This window comes from Aotus nancymaae, unplaced genomic scaffold (genome assembly GCF_030222135.1).
Source record: "Aotus nancymaae isolate 86718 unplaced genomic scaffold, 86718_ANA_hifiasm-v0.15.2.pri h1tg000009l, whole genome shotgun sequence".
In the NCBI taxonomy this organism is placed as follows: domain Eukaryota; kingdom Metazoa; phylum Chordata; class Mammalia; order Primates; family Aotidae; genus Aotus; species Aotus nancymaae.
The window spans coordinates 6496128-6514788 of NW_026988420.1; the positions used below are offsets into that span (position 1 = coordinate 6496128).

The window sequence follows — 18661 nt, forward strand, 5'->3', positions numbered from 1 at the left end:
AAACATAAAAGGACTAAATGCCCCATTTGAAAGACACATACTGGCAAATTGGATAAAGAGTCAAGACCCATCAGTGTGCTGCATTCAGGAAACACATCTCATGTGCAAAGACACACACAAGCTCAAAATAAACAGATGGAGGAATATTTACCAAGCAAATGGAAAGCAAATAAAAAGCAGGGGTTGCAATCCTAGTCTCTGATAAAACAGACTTTAAACCTACAAAGATCAAAAGAGACAAAAAAGGGCATTACATAGTGGTAAAGGGATCAATGCAACAAGAGGAGCTAACTATCCTAAATGTATATGCACCCAGTACAGGAGAACCCAGATTCATAATGCAAGTTCTTAGAGACCTACAAAGAGACTTAGACTCCCACACAATAACACTGGGAGAGTTTAACATCCCACTGTCAATATTAGACAGATAAATGAGACAGAAAATTACAAAGATATTCAGGACTTGAACTCAGCCCTAGACCAAGCAGACCTAAAAGACATCTACAGAACTCTCCACCCCAAATCAACAGCCTATACATTCTTTTCAGCACCACATCACACTTATTCTAAAATTAACCACATAATTGGAAGTAAAACACTCCTCAGAAAATGAAAAAGAATGGAAAACATAATGACAGTCTCTCAGACCACAGTGTAATCATATTAGAACTCAAGATTAAGAAACTCATTCAAAACTGCACAACTACATGGAACCTGAACAACCTGCTGCTGAATGACTCCTGGGTAAATAATGAAATGAAGGCAGAAATAAAGATATTCTTTGAAACCAGTGAGAACAAAGACGTAACATACCAGAATCTTTGGGACACAGCTAAAGCAGTGTTTAGAGGGAAATTTATAGCACTAAATGCCCAAAACAGAAGCTGGAAAGATCTAAAATTGACACCATAACATCACAATTAAAAGAACTAGAGAAGCAAAAGCAAACAAATTCAAAAGCTAGCAAAGACAAGAAATAACTAAAATCAGAGCAGAACTGAAGGAGATAGAGACATGAAAAATGCTTCAAAAAAAATCAATGAATCCAGCATCTGGTTTTTAGAAAGGATTAACAAAATGGATAGACTGCTAGCCATACTAATAAAGAAGAAAAGAGAGAAGACTCAAATAGACACAATAAAAAATGATAAAGGGGATATCACCACTGATCCCACAGAAGTACAAACTTCCATCATAGAATAATATAAATACCTCTATGCAAATAAACTAGAAAATCTAGAAGAAATGGATAAATTTCTGGACACATACACCCTCCCAAGACTAAACCAGGAAGAAGTCAAATCCCTGAATAGACCAATACCAAGTTCTAAAATTGAGGCAGTAATTAATAGCCTACCATCCAAAAAAAGCCCAGGACCAGATAGATTCATAGTCAACTTCTACCAGAGGTACAAAGAGGAGCTGGTACCATTCCTTCTGAAACTCTTCCAAACAGTAGAAAAAGAGGGACTCCTCCTGAACTCATTTTAAGAAGCCAGCATCATCCTTATACCAAAAACTGGCAGAGACAAAGAAAAACCTCAGGCCAATATCCCTGATGAACATAGATGCGAAAATCCTCAATAAAATACTGACAAGCCAAATCCAGCAGCACATCAAAAAGCTTATCCACCATAATCAAATCAGCTTCACCCCTGGGATGCAAGGGTGATTCAACATACACAAATCAATAAGCGTAATACATCACATAAACAGAACCAATGACAAAAACCACATGATTATCTCAGATACAGAAAAGGCCTTCAATAAAATTCAACACCTCTTCATGCTAAAAACTCTTAATAAATTAGGTATCGATGAAATGTATCTCAAAATAATAAGCACTATTTATGACAAACTATTTAGCAGGGAATAGGGAAAAGCTGGAAGCATTCCCTTTGAAAACCAGCACAAGACAAAGATGCCCTCTGTCACCACTCCTGTTTAACATAGCATTGGAAGTTCTGGCAGGGCAATCAGACAAGAGAAAGCAATAAAGCATATTCAAATAGGAAGAGGGGAAGTCAAATGGTCTCTGTTTGCAGACGACACAATTGTATATTTAGAAAACTCCATCGTCCCAGTGCAAAATCTTCATAAGCTGATAAGCAACTTCAGCAAAATCTCAGGATACAAAATCAATGTGCAAAAATCACAAGCATTTCTATACACCAATAATAGACAAACAGAGAGCCAAATCATGAGCAAACTCCCATGCACAATTGCTACAAAGAGAATAAAATACCTAGAAATACAACTTACAAGGAATGTGAAAGACCTCTTCAAAAAGAACTATAAACCACTGCTCAAGGAAATAAAAGAGGACACAAACAAATGAAAAAATTCCATGCTCATGGATAGGAAGCATCAATATTGTGAAAATAGCCATAACGTCCAACATAATTTATAGATTCAATGCTATTCCTGTCAAGCTACCATTGACTTTCTTCACAGAATTACAGCAAAGTACTTCAAATTTCATATGGAACCAAAAAAAAGCCCGTATATCCAAGACAATCCTAAGCAAAAAGAACAAAGCTGGAGGTATCACACTACCTGACTTCAAACTATACTATGAGGCTACGGTAACCAAAACGGCATGGTACTGGTACCAAAACAGATATATAGACCAATGGAACAGAACAGAGGCCTCAGAAATAACACTACGCATCTACAACTATCTGATCAAGAAACCTGACAAAAACAAGCAATGGGGAAAGGATGTCCTATTTAATAAATGGTGCTGGGAAAACTGGCTAGCCATATGCAGGAAATGGAAATTGGACCAGTCCTTCCTTACACCTTATACAAAAATTAACTCAAGATGGATTAGCGACTTTAACATAAAATCTCAAACCATAAAAACCCTAGAAGAAAACCTAGGCAGTACCACTCAGGGCATAGGTGTAGGCAAATACTTCATAACTATAACACCAAAAGCAATTGCAACATAACCCAAAATTGACAAATGGGACCTAATTAAACTAAAGAGCTTCTGCACTGCAAAAGAAACTATCATCAGAGTGAATAGGAAATTACAGAATGGGAGAAAAAATTTGCAATCTATCCATCTGGCAAAGGTCTACTATCCAGAATCTAAAAAGAATTTAAACAAGTTTCCAAGAAAAAAACACACAACCCCATCAAAAAGTGGTCAAAGGATATGAACAGGCACTTCTCAAACAAAGACATTTACGCAGCCAACAGACATATGAAAGAAAGCTCATCATCACTGGTTATTAGAGAAATGCACATCAAAACCACAATGAGACACCATCTCACACCAGTTAAATGGCAGTCATTAAAAAGTCAGGAAACAAAAGATGCTGAAGAGAATATGGAGAAATACGAATGCTTTTACACTGTTGGTGGGAGTGTAAATTGGTTCAACCATTGTGGAAGACAGTGTGGAGGATTCCTCAAGCATCTAGATCCAGAAATACCATTTGACCCAGCAATCCCATTACTGGGTATATGCCTAAAGGATTATAAATCATTCTACTATAAAGACACATGCATATGTATGTTTATTGCAGCACTGTTCACAATAGCAAAGACTTGGAACCATGTTGAGATTCATCAGGGTGGCTGGTAAAATATTAGAGAAATATTAGGGAAAGTTATAGATTAGTCTCAAACCTTTTGGAAGGCCAGAAGGTTTTACTGGGACAGGCCAGAGGCAGCTGGTCCATTACATTAGGGAACAGATAGGGAAAATAAAAGGCTTTCCCAGTTTAAATCTGTCTACCCCACATCCCTTTGTCTCTACTCTGTTTACTCATGTAAACTTTGTGCTGGATGGCCCTCTCAGGGGACGGTCAAAGGGGAATTATCCATTAATGGTGTTTACTCTCGGCCCTGGAACCTAAAGCTTTTATCATTCATGAAACCATTCTTTTAACCATGTTAATTATCCACAAGCATGTTGACTCAGAACCTCTGTTATGAAATCCATACTGATTAAATGTGAGAATGGACAGGGGGTCTTGGTTGATTGGCTGCAGTCACACTCTGAAAGCTGCTGATGACCATTCCCTAGCCCACCTGAATTACTGAACCATGTGTGAAAGTGCATTTAGTCATCCGTCATTGAGTTAACGATCTGCAGGACAGACCTCCACAGGTGGTGATCGATGTCTTAGAACCAGCCCAAATGCCCGTCAATGATAGACTGGATTAAGAAAATGTAGCACATATAAACTATGGAATACTATGCAGCCATAAAAAAGGATGAGTTCACAGCCTCTGCAGGGACATGGATGAAGCTGGAAACTATCATTCTCAGCAAACTAACACAGGAACAGAAAACCAAACACCACATGTTCTCACTCATATGTGGGAGTTGAACAATGGGAACACATGGACACAGGGAGGGAAATACCACACACAAGGCCTGTCAGGGGATGGGGGGCTAGGGGAGGGAGAGCAGTAGGAGAAATACCTAATATAGATGACATGTTGATGGGAGCAGCGAACTACCATAGGAGCAGCAAACTACCAGGTGTATACCTATGTAACAAACCTGCACATTCTGCATATGTATCCCAGAACTTAAAGTATAATATAAATAAATAAAATGTAAACAAATGAACAATGTGACTGACTTAAGAGCAATTCAAAGGTATGATCTAATTTCTAAATAATAATTTGTTTTTCCTCATATTCCTGTTTTGTGCCAACTCTTCTTAATTAGCAAATGAATTTCTAATGAGAATCACTATTCTGAAATATCAATTTGTTGTAATAATGATGGAAATGAAGACACTGAAACAGAGAAACAAGTGCTAGCTTTCTTCTGTAAATCTATAAAACAAATTGCTCTAAGAGAAGTAGAGGAAACATATTCAATGTACATATCCAAAATACAACTTGCAGTGAAATGAATGAAAGAACATAAAAGATAAATAAACTAACCTCTAAGAATAGGTTTACTTCTTCTAATTTTTCTGTTAACTCCCATCTTGATTGTTCTTTAATCTCCATTATAAAACGTTCAAATTGTCCACATTCCACCATATTTATTTCCATATGACTTTTCAGATTTACTACTACTTGTTCCAACTTCTCTTTATGCTTCTGAAGTTTTTCACATTTCTTCTGTATTGTTTTCATAAATAATGAATTCTGTTGAAGAATTTGATTTTACAAAGGTGAGGAGAGTGGTGGTTTTAAAACACATCTACTAATTGGTTGACATATTTCTCCCATGAATTTCCTTCTGTTGAATACAAGCTTGGCCTTAATAACTAGCTTCTAGTCAATATAGTGTAATGGAACTGCAAAGTCACTTCCAAGGTTAGGTTAGAAAATATAATACAGCTTCTAGATGACTTTGTCTCGCTAGAGAAGTTTCCCCTTAGAATCCAGCCGCCATATATCCTGAGGAAGCCCAAGGCACGTGGTGAATCCTTATGCAGCTGTTCCACTGACTGTCCTAGCTAAAGTCTCAGCTGAAAGCCAGCTTCAACTGCCACACATGTGAATAAACAAGCTCTTAGATAATTCTAGTCCTCAACTTCAAGTCACCTTAGCTGTTGCCAAGTGGAAGAGAAATGAGCTGGCCCCACTTAACCTTGCCTAAAACTGCAGATTCTGAACGAAATAGGTGTTGTTTTAAGACACTGAATTTTTGAGGTGGTTTATTATATACAGCAGTAGATAACTGATACAGATACAGATACGGATACAAAATAAAAGTTGCTGTCATTAAAGAAACAATAAAAATAAGTACTAAAACACGCAGGATACCTTTGTGCCAGCAGGTAGGTAGAGGCTGAAAGAAAAGATCTAGAGATGAATGAAAATGGAAACCCAAAGGGCTTCAAAGAGACTGTTAGTAGAAACCTGATGGCCCTTGAGCAGAAACCTTACTTGCCATGAGAAAAGTAGATGATAAATTTAATGTGCTGAAAGAAAATTGTGAGCCTGAATATGATACCCAGCAAAGCTACCTTTGAAGAATGAATGAGAAATAAAGTTTTTCTCAGAGAAGCAAACACTGGTTAACAAAAAGTTAATGCCCCAGGATAAAGTAGGACTTCTCCCTGGGAGGCAAGGATGGTTCAACATATACAAATTAATAAATATGATACATCTCATCAAAAGAATGAAGGAAAAACACATACAACTATCTCAACAGATGGAGAAAAGCATCTGATAAGATAAATGAGAAAAACTGTCAACAAATCAGGCATACAAGGAACATCCCTCAACATAATAAAGGTCACATATGGCAAAGCCACAGCTAACATCATACTGAGTAGGGAAAAGCTGAAAGACTTTCCTCTAAGAACTGGAACAAGACAAGGATACTCACTTTCACCATTTGTATTCAACATAGTACTAGAAGTACTAGCCAGAGCAAGTGAGTGACAGAAGAGATAAAGGGCATCCACATTGGAGAAAAGGAAGTCAAATGGTCCCTCTTTGTAGATGACCTTATCTTACAGAGAGACAAACCTAAAGACTCTACCCAAAAAGACTTAGAACTGATACACAAATTTAGTATAGTTGCAGGAGACCAAATTAGCATACAAAAATATATTTATTTTTGCTTCTATACATCAAATGAAATAGCTGAAAAACAATCAAGAAAGCAATCCCACTTATAATACCTACAAAAAGATTAAATATCTAGGAATAAATTTAATCAAGGAGCTTAAAGGCCTCTATGAGGAATACTAAACAATACTAATGAAAGAAATTGAAGAAGATACAAACAAATGGACAGACATCCCATGATCATGAATTGGAAGAAATCATACATATGTTATTTAAACAATAACCATACTATCCAAAGCAATCTACAGATTCAATGTAATCCTTATCAAAATACCATTGTTTTTCACAGAAATTGAAAAACCAATCTTAAAATTTGTATGGAACTGAAAGAAGATCCAGAATAGCCAAACCACTCCTGAGCAAAAAGAACAAAGCTGGAGAAATCGCACTACCTGACTTTAAAATATATTAAGAGGCTATGGTACCCAAAACAGCATAGTGTTGATATGAAAACAGATACATCAATGAAACAGATCCGAAAACTGAGAAATAAATCCACGTATTTACAACCAACTGATTGTCAACAAAGGTGTCAAGCAGATACACCGGGAAAAGAACACCATTTTCAATAAATAGTGCTGGGAAACCTGAATATCCATACGCAGAAGAATGAACCTGGGTCCCTCCCTCTCACCATGTACAAAATGCACTTAGAATGGATTAAAGACTTAAACATACCTGTACCTGTACCTGGGTCCTTCGGGCCCCACGCGCGGCCGCCCCACGGGGCTGCGGGTGGCTGGGGAAGCCGAGGAGACCGACTCGGACCCGGAGCCGGAGCCGACGGCCGCGCCCAGGGACTTGCCTCCGCTCGTGGTGCAGCGGGAATGGACGGAGGAGGCCTGGGGCGCGGAGGAGGCCCCGGCGCCCGCCCCCGCGCGCTCGCTCCTGCAACTTCGGCTGGCGGAGAGCCAGGCTCGGCTGGACCACGACGTGGCGGCCGCCGTGAGCGGCCCAAAATGACGGCCCCTCCTAACCCAAGGCAGGGGATCTTCCTCCCGACTCTGGACCAACGTAGCATTTCCTGCAGGCCTCTCCAGGCCAACGTGATGCTTGCTCTCAACTCTCTAGGCCAAGGTGGTGGCCTCTCCTGACGCTCCAGACCTAAAGTGAAACCCTTCAGGCACTTCAGGCCAGATTCATTCCTGCCCTGGTGCTTTGGGCGCCAGCCGACAGTGCTTTACAGATAAGAACGACATGACGCGTGTGGATTTCACTACGTTGGCTCCTGGATGCTGTAAGAGGCCTCGGATTTCTGACTTGGCTCAGGACCTGGGGTTAGCAGCCGCTTTCTGCTCCTTCGCACTTGCCGATCTTCCAGCCCCAGCTCTGGTCCTTCAGCTCCATTCATACTGACTCACCTCTCCCAGCCTATTACCCTCTCCCTTGTCCCAATCCAAAGCCAAGTTCTGAGGCCCCAGGATGAAAAATGGGCAGGAGCTTTTCATGGCAGACTGATTAAAACTCTAAGCCTTTACCCTTAAAAAAAAAAAAAAAATTTAGGACTATAAGGGCAAGAATTATGCTGTCAGTCTATACCAAATGTTAACACTTTGTCAAATGCTGTGTTTTTTAAGCTTTTTGTTTTTTTAATATTGGGAATATCCCTTGGTGCTGTGAGTGGTGCTGAGACACCTGAACCTTTGTGCTTAGTGGTACTGAATTCCTGTACATAGGACCTCGTTGGTCTGTGCTCTGGTAGCAATTGCACTGTGTGCACACTGCCCTTCACGGGGGCATTTCTACCTGCTGCTGCCACGATGTATTCATGCTGCTTGTTAAGTCCAGGAAGTTATTCTGACGTTGGCCTCATTGTAATATACAAACTGTTGTTAAATGGATGTATATGTAACAGAATTTTGTATTTTATATGCGACTTTCACAGAATCCTCTGCGATATGTCCCAGCTAGCTAAGTGTGTGATATAGTCTTTTTTGAAAGGAAAATCCCATCTGTGCCCAAGAAGATATTAAATGACAAATAAAAGCTGCATGATCTCTTAAAAAAAAAAAAAATTTTTTTTTTTTTTTTTTTGGTTGTTGTTGTTGTTTTTTGAAATGGAGTTTCACTCTTGTTCCCCAGGTTGGAGTGCAATGGGGTATTCTTGGCTCACCGCAACCTCTGCCTCCCAGGTTCAAGCGATTCTCCTGCCTCAACCTCCTGAGTAGTTGAGATTACAGGTGCCTGCCACATGCCCAGCTACTTTTGTATTTTTAGTAGAAACAGTTTCTCCGTGTTGGTCAGGTTGGTCTCAAACTCCTGACGTCAGGTGATCCGCCCACCTCGGCCTACCAAAGTGCTGGGATTACAGGAGTGAGCCACTGCGCCCAGCCAGAGATGGAAGGTTTTATTAGACTAGGAGATTTGTGGGAGGTGTGAGCGCTGGGCCAAGGTGGCACTGGCCATGCTCAAGGCACCCTCTCGGGTGCAGTGACCACCAATGAAGCTGCTGGCATGGACGAAGATGCAGCCAGGAATCCCACTGACCTGGTCCAGGGCAGTTACTAGAAGAAAACCTAGGAGAAACGCTTCAGGACATTCGACTAGGTAATGATTTTATGGTTATGATTCAAAAGCACAGGCAAAAACCTCAAAATAGACCACTGAGACTATGGTGAAATAAAAACCTGCTACAAACAAATGAGGCAACCAACAGAGTGAAGGAGAAATCTGTAGAATGGATCAAAGTATTCACAAACAATTCATCTGAATAGGGACTAATACCCAGAAAATATAAGAATTTCAAACAACAACTTAAAAAAACACAAATAACCCAATTAATGGTTAAACCAAGGAACTGAAGAGATATTTGTCAAAAGAACATGTACAAATTGGCAAAAAAAAAAAAAATAGATAAAAAATATCTGTGAGATATCTGTGAGACTGTGAGGAAAGTTAAAATCAATGTAAAATTAAGGGATAAGTGTTTTGCACAAGCTAGACAGGTGCTGAAGCATATGGTCAATGAGAGTCAGAACAGTGAGGGAAATTTTCATGAAAAAGGGAAAATTGGGTGCCAGGTCTAAAAGAAGGAGGCTAGATAAACAGAAGCTGAAAAGTCAGGAAGGACAGCATGGGTAAGCCAAAGAGATGGTGAAATCAGCCCAATAACTTGAGGATAAAATCCAACAGCATTGGGAAAACAAACAAATAAATCTATGTCCACACAATAACATTCAACAATGAATGGACAACTGGTATGTCCATACAATAGATATTATTCAACCATAAAAAGAAATAAAGCGCTCATGTGTGATATGACACAAATGAACCCTGAAAACATTCTGAGATGGTTTGGGTATGTGTCCCCTCCAAATCTCATGTTGAAATGTAGCTGCCAGTGTTGGAGGTATGGCCTGATGGGAGTTGTCTGGATCATGGGGGAGAATTTCTCATGAATGGCTCAGCACCATCCCCTTGGTGGTAACTGAATTCATGCAAGATCTGGTTGTTTAACTGTATGTGGCACCTCCCCCTCCACTCTCTTGCTTCTGTTCTTGCCAGGTGATTTGCCTGCTCCCCTTCCTCCCACGCACCATGCTTATAAGCTTCCTAGAGTCTCACCAGAAGCTGAACAGATGTTGTAATCGTGTGTGTTCAGCCTGCAGGACCATGTGCCCGTCTTTATAAATGACCCAGTCTCAGGTATTCCTTTAAAGCAGCCATCTCCAACCTTTTTGGCACCTGGAACTGGTTTCATGGAAGACAATTTTTCCATGGACCAAGGAGCAGAGGCATGGTTTCAGGATGATTCATGCCCATTACATTTATTGCACAATTTATTTCTATTATTATTATTATATTATAATATATAATGAAATAATTATACAACTCACCATTATGGGGAATCAGTGGGAGCCCTGAGCTTCTTTTCCTGCAACTACAGTGTCGCATCTGGGGGTGATGGGAGACAGTGACCAATCATCAGATCTTAGATTATCAGGAGTGTGCAGCCTAGATCGCTTGCATGTGGGTAGTTCACAATAGGGCTCAGGCTCCTATGAGAATCTAATTTCACAGCTGATCTGACAGGAGGCAGAGCTTGGACAGTAATGCAAGTGATAAGGTGGCTGTAAATACAGATGAAGTGCAGCTCACCTCCTGCTGTGTGGCCTGGTTCCTAACAGACCATGGACTAGTACCAGTCCGTGACCTGGGGGTTTGGAACCCCTGCTTTGTAACACAAAAATGGCCTACTACACATGCAAAATGAAAGAAGTCAGTCATAAAAAAAAAACTGCATTTTTGTATGATGCTATTTGTATGAAATGGTCAGATGGGTATAATCTATGGAGACAAAAAGTAGAGGGTGGTTGCCTAGGACCAGGCAAGGTGGAAAGACATGAGTAGGGGTTGCGGCCAGTGATGGCTAAGAGAAACAGGGTTGCATTTCAGGGAGAAGAAAATGTTCTAAAATTAATTGTGGTGATGGTTACACAACTCTGTGAAAATACTACGAAACAGTGAATCATATATGGTTGATTGGTATGATATGTGAATTATAGCTCAATAAAGTTGTTTTAAAAAAATCCAGTGGTGGGATCTAGATAATTTTCTTCTATCTTAATTCTTTTTTTAACTCTTAATTTATTTCTCTATTTTTCATGTACATACTATACATAATCTAAATATTTCTATGCTTTTATTTTTAAAATAAAAAGAAACAAAGAAAATGCCTAACTTATTTAATAGCTTATAAATTCATCTAAAATATTAGCATTCTGGCCAACAGGATAATGGTCTTTCTGAACAAGTTATCCTGATATCCATTAAACAAATACACAATTATCCTATTTGTCTCTACTTTTGTAAATGGATACAGACACAATAGTATCTGTGTCTGTATCCATTTACAAAAGTAAAAACTGATACAGACAACAGGAACCAGATACTGTTGTGTCTGTATCCATTTACAAAAGTAAAAAGAAGAAATATAATTTTCTAGAACATTTTGTTGAATGTTGAATTTGGTCTTCAAAATTACTTTATATTGTTTAACCAGCTGTAGACTAACTATTGACACATTCAATTTCATATGTACATGACTTCTGATTTGACCTCATTTTTTCTTTGACTCTTGTGTGTCCCCTTCTACATGGATGTGACAATGGGATATAACCTCAAATGAAGCCTCTGACATAGATTGTTTTTAAGGGTATCTGCCAATTCTTGTTGAAATTGTCTTGCAACTACCCGATTTTTTTTCTACGATTTTATAAATCACCTTATTATTAAATTATGTTAACATCTAAATCTAGCATATATATGTAACAAATATAACACCACATACATTGACTCACCTTCTTTTCTTTATGGGTTCACATTCCTGTTTATTACTGAATTCAGTTAAGGACACAGAAGGTGTTACCTTCCTGCCAAATCTCTATTGTGTTACTTAGACAACAGATTCACCCCACCCACTATTCATTCATCCCCTGATGAATATTCAATGCCTAACATCCTACTGAAGTTCCACTAAGAAATGGGTATGTGGGAGGGTCTGTAGTGATAAATTCTGCACTGTGAAATGTTTTCCCTTTCTTTTATTAGAAGCTCAGACAAACCTTAGAGCTCCTACATAGTCAATTGCCTGCTCAAATCCTTCCAGCAGATTCCTATTTCAGAATACAAGGAAAATTCCGAGGCCCTAGGTAAACTGGCCTCTACCTTCCTCTCTGACCCCAGCTCCCACAACTCTTGTCCCCACTACTCACTCGTTTCCCACTATATGTGAATCTGTCACCCCTCACTAGTCTGAAAATGGGGTTCCAATGCTAAACTAATAAATCACACAGAGCTACAATGATCTTTGTGCTGGACAAAGTTATATTCAAATGATAGTCATGGAGCCTTGAAATGAAAATTATGAGCAAATTATTTGTGAAAATATTCAAAGTAAATGATATATAACAGTGAGAAGATTAAATCAAATGTGGCTTTGATAAAATTCACCACATTTGTCCCAAATGCTGATTTAACGAAAAGTAGATGCCTTTAAAGAATTGAGTGATCATAACAACACATAATTTGAGATGGACGTATTTTCAGATTCAAGTCAAATGGACATTAATAAAAATAAAATAATGCCAAATAAAATAAATAAAAAGATACCGATGTAAAAGTATTATAAGATTCAGCCATAAACTCCACTTCACCTGGGAAAACTGAAATTAACTTTCAAAATAACCTACTGAATTGAATCTTAAGTTCAAAAATATTCATTTTAGGAGTGATCATTTCCATTCATCTGCTTCATCATGGTCTTCACATAAAGATGTTGAAATTATTCTATCAGCAGTATAAGACAACTTTATTAATACTAGTCTATATCTATTAACAACTTGTAACTTAACCTCCTAAAATTTCATAGATGACACAATGTCTTTACTCAAACTAAAGCATCTCTCAGGTCTCTGGGAACAAGCTATGTTTCTAGGCTGATATAGCAAATACCTTGACAATCCATCCATTTTCACATTCAATTCCATTCAACATTTAGCCAAAACCAGATATTACATTTTCTTTCAGGAAGTTTGAAAAGTATTCCTCTTTCTTAATACTTACTTCTCTTTCTGCTTTCTCATTTTCCTGTTGTTCCAGCCTTTCTTTAAAATGATTGCACTCATTGATTAATGCCTGATTTTTCTCTTCTAGCTTTTCTTTCTCAGCTTGAAGAATTTTCACAGTAGGAAGAAATTGGTCTCAGATACTAATTATTATCTTTTCTTGATTGTCAGCTTTGTTGTGAACATCATCCAGTTGCTGTAAAAGCAACATATTTTCATTGTGCAGTTGAGACAGCCTCTCCTCTACAGATTCCTACTTTCCAATGACTTCCTTCAGTTTACATTGTTCATTTTGATACATCTGTTGAATTTCCTGCATTTGACACCGTGTTTGGTGTAGGTCTCTTTCCATGCATTCTAAAATAAACCTCTTTTCTGAGAGAGCATCTCTTGCGTGTTGGAACTTAAGGCTTAGGCTTTTGAAGTTCCTTTGAGTTTCAGATAGTTTCTGAGAAAGAAAGACATTGTTAGCTTTTAGGTCTGCCATATCAAAATTCATTTTCTCCTGTAAATGAAACCATTCATCTCTTGCTTTCTGGAAAGCATGTTCCACGTCCCTTTTTGATGTCTCATTTTGTTCGCAATCATGACTGGCAGCAGCCAGTCTGGACTGATGTGATTCGACTTCTGTCTCCAGGCTTTCCTTCTTTTGCTTTTCACTCTCCAGTTTAGAATGGAGGGTGGTATCCTCAGCTGTAAGGACACCAAGCTGAACAGTATACTCGGATATTGTTGTTAATATTTCTCCATTCTGTTTTATAGTCTTTGGCAGGTCACCAATGTCCTCGAAATATTCTTTTTATTTTCCTGGTTCTGTTTTTCTATTGTGTCTATTTCTAGTCTGAGGGTGGCAATTTCATTCTTCAACATGTGATTTTCATGCAACAGATCTTGTCCTTCGTCATGGCTGTGAGAAATCTAAATGAAACAAAGGAAGCACTCACTAGCTGGCACTCAATAAAAGGACCTATCTTGATTTCCTCTGAAATTAAATCATACCCTACACATCTATACAATGAAAGGGTTGCCATCAGTGGATATGCAATGGGAAAGTTGGATCAAAACCTCAAACCTTATTGGGCATAAATTCCTCAATGTTCAAAAGTTTATTTGAAGACAACAAATTTGTGAAAGTAGAAACTAAACCTCTAGAGAATGTTTAAGAATCTCACAATAAGAAAAGCTTTTCTCTGAATTACAAAAGACAAACTCAAGGGCACAACAAAAAAGATTAACAAATTTGAATCCATTAAAAAATTGGGTCCACTCTGATATCTAACCTCTACACCACTCCATAATAAAAGCCTTAACTCTGGGTATCTTTGGATAGGTAAATTTCCCAAAGTGCTTCAGGTTCACTTTGCTGAGAATATTCTATAAATATTCTACTTTTCTAACATTTAATACTCTATATAACATTTAATATTCTACTTTCAATATTAACAAATATATAACCTTTAATATTCTGCTTTTCTATCATTTTTATAATGTTATAATAATTACATTTATTGACAAATGATCCATCAAGTCATTGTACTAAGCACTTCTACATACATCAATGAACTCATTTACCACAACTCTGAAAAGGAGAGGTGACAAATAGAAACAAGCTGAGGATTTTCCCCAGGTCTTCTGATTCTATGTCTAGTGCTCCTCCGCCACGTCACAGTTCCTTCTGTGATGTAAATATGTAAATGCAAAAGAAGCTTATTTCTCCAAGAACAATGGCAAATAAGATGAAATTTACAGAGCTCTTCTTAGAAAATCGTGGGATTACTTGCTGTTGCAGTAACTTTTGTTTCCTTCATAATGTTGGAAACAGTATTAAATGTGAAATAGGAGAAAATACACTAAACTATCTCACTAGGAACAAAATATTTATCAATAAATTATCACTAAGTATACATTATGGTATCTTATTGTTTCAAAATGCTTTTTGTACTGAAATAAGATACCACTTGGAGAAAACTGTTATTCTCAAAAGTGAGGAGACTCACATTCAAAATATGGTCTCTCAATTGGCTGTACTTTTTTGCAAATAATAAACTAACCTCTCCACTAATAAACCAAGGAGATGAAATCACTTCCAAAAACTAGAACGTCTATTGTTAGTATCAAGAGTTTGGAGATAATGGAGAGATCATCAATTTCTTTGAGCCAGTACTATCTCCTTCCGTTTGCAAAGGTGATTGGTCAGAATCTCATCTTGTAGTATTCTGGCATTCTGTTCTCAAGAAAGTTGCCTCTGGGTGTCATTTAGCTCTTGTACAACCTATTAAAAGCCTCTCCTTTGGATGAGGCCATTATGAGAGTCACTGCTTGACCACTGCACACAAATGGAGTTTAATTTAAAACATGACTTTATCCAATGGCCAAAAATGCCACCACCACACCTCCAACTGACTATATATACACACATCAATGGTTTTAAAATATTCTCTATTTGCCAAGATACAAATAGTTGGATTTTAAATATATATACACATACAAATACCTATACACACACATATTTGAAAATGACTGAAAGAAAATACCTTAAAATTCCTCTTCCTTTGAGCCAGTGCTATCTCCTTTTGTTTGCAAAGGTGATTGGTCAGAATCTCATCTTGTCGTATTCTGGCATTCTGTTCTCGAGAAAGTTGCCTCTGGGTGTCATTTAGCTCTTGTACAACCTAGAGATACATTACATTTTTGGTCTAATAAACATTGAAAAAGAAGTCTAAAACATTAACAGCAGTTTAAAAAGTAGCCTATTAAAACACAAGAACCTTTTTCCTTGAAGAATGGCACAAGCTTTAATGGCATAAGTAACAGCTACCTTCATCAACGAGCAAAAACAGTTTTTAAATACAAGCAGATATAGTGTGGTGAGGTAAAATTTCTTTGTAAAACATTTAACTAGTTTCATTACAGTTTTAAAGCCTGTATTTTAACTTAAAAATGCCTAAATGAACATTTATGTTAATGATCAAACTCAACATACCCTTCACTCGGGGAACATACTGAGCATCTATTTGATGCCAAGAATATAATAAATAACTTTAGCTATAAATGTCATAGTTTATTTTAAAATAACATTTTTTGATTTTTTTAAGCCTAAGATATTAAAACAAAGGGATATTATAAGTAATACTGATGAAGTAAAATTAGAAACAGAAACATTTTACCAAAGATTATTTTACCTGATTCAAATTATTTCTTACTGTTCTCAATTCCATATCTCATGTTATCAGAGTCAGTTGAAGTTGTTTTTTCACCTCAATTTCTTTCCTGTACTGCTCTTCTTTTCTTCTTAAGTGTCCCCTGATTTTTTCATACAATGTATTGGTGGTTTTTCTCTTCTCTTCTTCTTGTCTTAAGGTAGATCTGCAGTGAAATATGTTTATCTTAACGTTCATTCCATTAGAAAATAAAAAGTTCATTTTGTGATCTGGCTCTCCATATGTTGGTTACTATACTAATAAAATGTCTACAATCTTGAATGTTTTTCCTTTCTAGTTCTTATGTTTTCTGTTTCTTACTTCCATCTCTTCCAAAGGGTGTATACTTGAAAGGTAGTGAGGAAAGAACATACTGGTAATTGGGAAGTTTCTGTTCCTAGTAACATTGGCAAATATTATGGAAAAGGATATTGGAAATTTCCATATCCATTGGAAATTCAGCAACATTATAGGTGGAAAATAAACTTTTTTTCTCTATCAGTTGCAATTGCTTCTCAATTAGGACAAGTAATTTAGAGTTAGCTAATTAAAATGAAGTTACTGTTTATAAATAAGTTTGTAAATTCACTAGAAATAAATGTTCATCTTCATGAAATAGTGCAGATATCCCTAAAACTGATTTACGGTGTAAAAGAGCACCTTCAATTGTCTTTCACACATGTATCAGCAGATTACTATACTGCAAGACTAGACTAAGGAGCCTAATATCTGCTACCCCACGCTTTTGATGTTTTTTTTGGGGGGGAGTGACACTTTGGACAGTATGTGTTTTCAGATAGAACTCTGAATTAACTTTATCTGTGGAAAAGTGAGAAATGTTGAATAAACTAATCAGAAATCACCTTTCATTTCAACTTTTATTTCGTGCATAGTAAGAATAAAACTATAAATTTAAAAGAATTGCTCTGAGTTTTTAAAAAATGAACATTTCATACTGTGTTGATTGAGTCATAAGTAAGAAACATTGATAAAAGACCATTTGTTAAAAGTTTCTATAATTAAACAAAAAAAAATCTACATTGAAGATTTTATTCAAAGCAAATAACCAAAAATGTAGAAAAACATTTGTATAAAAGATGTTCCTTGCAACGTTATTTAAATACAGAAAACTTTAAAAACCCCAATTCAATCTGTTAAATCAATGATGCGATTTCCATATGGTAAACCCCTATACAGTCACAAAAATTATGATTTAAAAGAGTAAGCATTTAATTAATAGTAGAAGTATTCATAGTAAAGAACCTTTCATATCAAAGATTTCTCACTCCAGAAGACTCAGAAGTTCTCCCCCATTTGGCCCCAGAAGGCAAGTCAGTAATTACCAGAATTTTTCTACATATTTTTAGTATAAAGGAAATACTTCAACTATTTCTTTAAAACTAGGATATCATGCCTCAAACTGTAGAAATCTCGTTCCCATTCATTGTTTCGATGTTCTAACTGTAATTTTATTTTTTTTGTTGTTTCAGATAGTTCCTTTAGTAGTACATGGACCTCATTTTCCATTTTTTTCATTTTTAGTGTAAGTAGTTCACAGCGATTTTTTTCAACTTCTATTGATCTTTCCCATGAATGAACTGCATCCTGAATTTTCAGTAGGTTAGCAGGATCTGTTTCAGAAAAAAAACAAGATAGACATAAGATAAATGAGTATTTTTTGGATATGAAAACTGCATTTTAGCATTCAGTCATTCCTCCCTGAATAAATATATATTGAGTGCCTACAATGTGGAAGACATTATGCTAAGTTCTGCAATGAAACAGACAAGACCTCTGCTCTTGTTTAGCTTCAAGTACAGTGAAGAGTGAAGACCAAAAAAGATGACAATTTTAAATCCAGACAGATGCTGTCAGAGAGAAGACTTTTATGGACATGTAAGAGAATTTGACCTATATTGGATTTCTCTGAGGAAGAGATGGCTACCCTGAGAAATGAAGGATGAAAAGGAAGCAGTTAAGCAAAGGAGGAAGAAAGGCATTCTAGCCAGTCTGCAGCATGTGCTGAAGCTCTGTTGCAGTCTGCTTCTAGCCAAGAGGGAGCAACAGGTACTGGCTTTCCTTCTTCTTTTTTTTTTTATTGCATTTTAAGTTTTGGGGTACATGTGAAAAACATGCAAGATTGTTGCATAGGTGCATAGGTGGCAGTGTGATTTGCTGCCTTCCTCCCCTTTACCTATATGTGGCATTTCTCCCCATGCTATCTCTCCCCAACTCCCCACCCACCACTGTCCCCCCACTCCCCTCAACAGACCCCAGTGTATAGTGCTCCCCTCCCTGTGTCCATGTGTTCCCATTGTTCAACACCCGTCTATG

The 18661-nt window shown here is 37.3% G+C and overlaps 1 long non-coding RNA gene across 1 annotated transcript; it reads right to left on the reverse strand.

Annotated features, from left to right (window-relative positions):
• Positions 1-10397: 10397 nt before the first annotated feature.
• On the reverse strand, positions 10398-17962 carry LOC135273825 (uncharacterized). Its single transcript, XR_010341618.1, has 5 exons — positions 17742-17962; positions 16310-16493; positions 15662-15799; positions 13126-14045; positions 10398-10455 (listed from the first exon to the last, which is right to left on the reverse strand). It is a non-coding gene; the product is annotated as an uncharacterized LOC135273825 (long non-coding RNA).
• Positions 17963-18661: the final 699 nt, after the last annotated feature.